Source organism: Crotalus tigris, unplaced genomic scaffold (assembly GCF_016545835.1).
Source record: "Crotalus tigris isolate CLP2741 ecotype Arizona unplaced genomic scaffold, ASM1654583v1 scf7180000024397.1630199, whole genome shotgun sequence".
Lineage (NCBI taxonomy): Eukaryota > Metazoa > Chordata > Lepidosauria > Squamata > Viperidae > Crotalus > Crotalus tigris.
The window spans coordinates 1,288,817-1,294,408 of NW_024100565.1; positions in this window are offsets into that span (position 1 = coordinate 1,288,817).

Sequence of the window (5,592 nt, forward strand, 5' to 3'; positions counted from 1 at the left end):
CTTATACTTTTGCAACTATAGAAATTCTGAATTAGCTTAACGTAAGAATGAAGGCAAACATAAGTTGGATGTTGGCATGGTCCTACCTGTAAATTTTATCCAGGCTCTAAGCTTGACAATAAATTAAACTAGGATGCCAGATTTGGGGTATAAAATATGTATTAGGACTTAATAGCTGCAAAATCCTGGTGATTGGAGGTTTGCCGCCCAGATCCCGTGGCCCTCGTTAAAGGAGGGTCAGCTGCTACCCATTTCAGTTCATGTAATGGGGATGCTAATTCGGGCAATCACATGTTAGTCTTAGACATTATGAGAACCCAAACTATATGATTACTTTATGATGTGATGGCTAGGAAGATCGGTTATTGAATTTTCAGCCCTTCTGTAACATTTCTCCCAATTACATAATTATACAGGATTTGATTGCAACTTTTCTTGTACAACTTTTCTTGTAGTGATCATTTGAAACTACAATATCACTGAAAAAAGTGACTTTTCATAATTATGACCATTTCAGTATCCCCTTGGTCACATAAACAAAATTCAAATGCACGGTAGCTGGTTCATATTTATGACAATTGCAGTGTCTCAGGATCATGTGATCACCTTCTGCAACCTTCTGACAAGCAGTCAATGGGGAAGCCAGATTCACTTTACAATTGTGTTACTAACTTAACAACTGCAATGATGCAATAACTGGCAAGAAAGGTTGTAAAATGGGGCAAAATGTATTTAACAACTGCCTTGCTTAGCAACATAAATTTGGGGCCCAATTGTGGCTGTAAGTCGAAAACTATCTGTCTATAGTCATTGAATTAGTAAAATGAGAACTATATCAGATCACACCTGAAGCTTATTCAGGATCCTGATTTCCACCATCAACTTTCCAACACTTGATCCTGGAAAGACCATAACCAGAATAGTCTAAGGCAGGGGTATCAAACTGCCGGCCCGCGGGCCGGATGCGTCATGTGGAAGCCATGCAGAAGCCACGCCCACCCCATTGCCAGCAATGGCAAAATCGGCCCGATACGTTGCACGATGTCACAACATGCCTGGTCTAAGACAGGGCTTTTCAATCTTTTCACCCATTGTACCACTTTTAGGATAGGGCAATATCCGAGTACCACCAGTCGCCTAGCAAGGTGTCAAAAACTTGATGACCAAAAAAAGAGGAAAAAAGTGATAAAAGTAACAGGTAGTCCTCGACTTACAACAGTTTGCTTAGTGACTGTTCAAAGTTACAATGGCACTGAAAAAAGTGCCCCCCAAGCCATAGCAGAGCAAGACAGCACCCGGTGGCGCTCTTCCTCCTGTCTGAGGTTTTCATTGTTGTGAGTATTTCTGTTGAGGATTGGCAGCGAGAGTGGGATGGGGGGGGGGTGTTTGGTTTTTATTCCCCCCCATCTGCTGGGTGGTTGCAGCAGGTTTTGGTCATTTCACATGACCCTGGGACACTGTGACCGTCATAAATATGAATCAGTTGCCAAGCATCTGAATGTAAATCACAAGACCCTGGAGATGCTGCAATATTCCAGCTGATCGGCACTTCTGGGCTCAGCAGAAGTGCCAGGATCAGTGCCGAGCTCCAGTTGGACCCTGGCGCTGATACTGGCGCTTCCGCTGAGCCCTGACAGCCCTGCAGCTCCAGCCATCTCTCGCTCAGGCTTGTGCGGTGCTACCACCGGTTCAGCTCATTCCCCTTCCCCGCCACCACTTTTCTAGGATGGTTGCTTACCACCTGCCAGCTGCCAATGTACTACAAATGGTATCCGTACCACTGGTTGAGAAGCCCTGGTCTAAGGCGCGGGTGTCAAACTTGCAACATCACGTGATGTGTCATGACATGTGTCGTGACTTTTTCTCCATTGCTGGCAATGGGTGGGTGCGGTTTTGGCGTGACACATCCAGCCCATAGGCAGGCAGTTTAACACCCCTGGTCTAAGGTGTTTGGCTCTAGAACTGGATCTTTATAGAGTGTATTACTCAATTCCATGAATACATCATAAACATAACAATTTCTTGTTAGTGTCTTGTTCAGTTTTGTATTTCCAAAATATCCAAGTAACTGCTTTTCAGTAACTCTGAAACAAGACAACCTGTGATACTCTTCACCTGAATGTGTCTCCAGCATCTGGCCCCAAATCTCTGTCCTTTTCCTCTTTCGATCTGTGTTTAAACAGAAAAAAAAAAAAATCTGCCTTCAAACTAAATTGAGAAGATGGAAATAATCTGCATGCTGTAGGAATTTCTAGTGAAGCTGGCATCACTTACCCAGTTTCAATTTAGCTACCAAAGCTAATGGATGTAGTATGAGGTTTAGTAAGAAGATAGACTAGATAGGGACAGATCATCAAGAAGAGAATCTATAAGGTCATTAAAAGTTGATACCAGTTTGATGGCACATAACTTGGATCATCACGCTGAAGAACCATCTAGTCCACAGGTGTCAAAACTTGCGTCATGTGAAGTGTCATGACATATCATGACTTTTTGCATTGCTGGAGCTGGGGTAGGCGCAGCCTCTGTATGATGCAACCGGCTCATAGGCCACAGTTTGATACCCCGGATCTGGTCCAATGGTCTTCAAATGAGATGTCTAAAAAAACCTTCTCAATGTGAAAAATCAGTTTGAAACCCATTAATTGATATGTTTCATATGACATCCTATTACAGACTTTTCTCTTTTAAACAAAATGAAGATCTTACAATTTTGCTATAATCAAGTAAACTGTCAGGCTGAATCCTTTGATTCTCCCAGGACCCTGGGAAGAATACTATGGGATTAGGCCAATATCCATACTTTCCAACAGAAATCAACATCATGCTTCCAAAAAGTACACAATGGCAACAGCATTCCCATGAATGAAGTTATGTGTAATAGCTGCAGATTTATTTGTAGTTCTCCTCAGGTCTGATCCACTTCTTATTTTGAATACTTCAACTATTAAACAGTACCGCATCCTGAATTTCATTCATCTGTATAATGTTCAAGCAGTATCAAGAGTACCAAGCATAATGTTCAAGCAATATGTAGCGGTCAATTGCCATTAAAAAGGCTTTAGCACAGTGGTTCTCAACCTTTTTATACGGCGACCCCCAATCATAAGGACGTGGCGCGCATGCATGGCGCCACCCCATGTGCGGCAGCACCCCCATGCGTGGCGCGCATGCGCGGCAGCGCCCCGAGGGGAAAAAATGGCGGATCACGTTGTTTGGCGACTCCCGTAAAATGGTCGTTCGACTCCAAATGGGGTCGCGACCCAAAGGTTGAGAACTGCTGCTTTAGCATTTCCAAAGAATTGACAATGAAGCCAGTTTTCTTCATAGGCAAAACCATGGTCAGGTTACTCCATTAACTTTTTTCAAGGTAGCATCAGCATTTTCAGAACATGCATATTCATATAGCTAAGTCACAGGCAGGCCAATATGTAGCCTTCCAAATGCTGAATAGCGATTCCCAATATTCCCTTAAGGATAACACTGGCCCAAATTGTTGAGAGTTGGAACAAACATTTGACAATTCACAAGTTGCTTATCTTTGAGCTAAGTATGTAGCAGCTAAATTGGATAGAGTTAAAGGAGTAGTTGTTTAAAAAATGCACAGTTGCCGCTTCTTACTGTTAATCTTACACAGTGCAAAACAAATAATGGAGAAACAACTCCATTGGAAACATTCCAAACGTGCTGAATCTCCATTTTCTAACATGAGACATCAAAATCCAGCATTTTATCAGATTAAAAGCTTTAAATACACCAAATTTTTGTTTATGCATTAAGCAGTTAAAACAAATGAAATACTGACCATAGATACACAAGATTCAGGTTGCCTTTCTAATCGTTAACAAGTTTTTTGGTTAAGTTTTCATCAAATCGCAAATTCCAGTATACTGTATGTCATAGAATGGAGCTGAAATACTGTTCCAAGATCTGAATTAATCTAAGTTGCCTGCACAAGCCTATTATGCACTTCATTTGTTGCACATGGAAGAATGAAAATATATATGTATCCATCCACAGATATGCCACAATACATGTGCCGCATATACCGTAATAAAGATTTGTGGACAAGTATGTTCAATACAATGCAATAAACTAAGGTTAAACTAAAGATTTACCATAAACAAATCCAAGAAATTCAGACAAAGCAAATAGATTTAATAAATAGATAAAGAGTTTAATCTGGAAGAGTTAATGAATTATATCAGAAATGTGATTTCCTTTGCAATTAAGAGTTAAGGATGGGGATTTTTGTCCCAAAGCTGCTTTTCAAAAGGCAACTGGACTTGCTTGGTTTTTTCCTTTGTAAATGTTTTGCTTCTCATCTAAAAAGCTTCTTCAGTTCTGCCAGAATTGAAAATCCAGGTGCCTTTTGAAAAACACTTTTGGGACAACCATGACCTGGATGAGTGAGAATCTCCATAGACAACGGAGATTTTTAGCTATTTTAATTTCTTAATCAATAATAGCAATAGCACTTAAACTTATTTATCTTTCCACAGTGCTTTACAGCACTCTCTGGGCAGTTTACAATGTCAGCATATTGCCCTCAACAATCTGGTTGTTGTTGTTTTTTACCTACCTTGGAAGGATGGAAGGCTGAGTCAACCTTGAGCCTTAGTCAGGATCAAACTCCAGACTGTGGAGAGTTAGCCTGCAATACTCTAATCACTGCACCACCAGGGCTCACTTCATAATGCTTATGATAGTCTGACATATTGGTTACTATCAAGTATACTCCAGACCCCATTTAAATTTCTGATCCTTGACAATATAAGCAAAATTTAAGCTCTTGCGACACACCAGATTTAAATGTGATGCTTTTTTCTACTTATCATTAAATTCCACAGATTAGCCCGCACCTACGGACTGCATGGCTACAGCAGTGTTCACTTAATGACTGGCAACCGTCACTGACAGGGTTGTTAAATAAGATATCACGTGTTGTATGACTTCCGATCTTATTTCCAATCTCTATTCATTCTACTTGCTAAAACCCAAAAACCATATTAAAACGATAAAAACTATGAAAACAGGCAATGGCCAAACACATCTGAAAAACCTTACTAAGAAAAATGCAGATTTGTCCAGGCAATTGCCAACAGTCAAAATTGGCTTGAAAGTGCACACCTACACGTGCATCTGCTCCATTAAGATACCCAACTTTCTTGACAGTCAGACTTCCCTATCCCCCCTTGTCATTTTTGTACCTACTTTTAAATGCAGCACAAAGAATGTTGTCAGATACAACTTTTATCAGAGCAAGTTGTATTAGCTCAAAATCTTTATTCTTTTCATTTACTACATTTGCAAAATTGTATAGCAGATCAACAATGAAGAACTATGCTTTTTGAGACACACATTAACAGAGGTAAAATAACCCCAAATTTGTGTCTCATTTGATAAGGACAGTACCAAAGAAGCACGAAGTGCAATATAACTTTTATTTGGATCCTGTAAGATTACATTCATATACACTACCACCTGTGGGAACTACCTATGAAAATTTAAAAAAAAATTGCAACTTAAGTCTACAGCAGGCATGGTATCTAGGAATACCATTGGGGCAAGGAAACAAATTTTTACACAGAC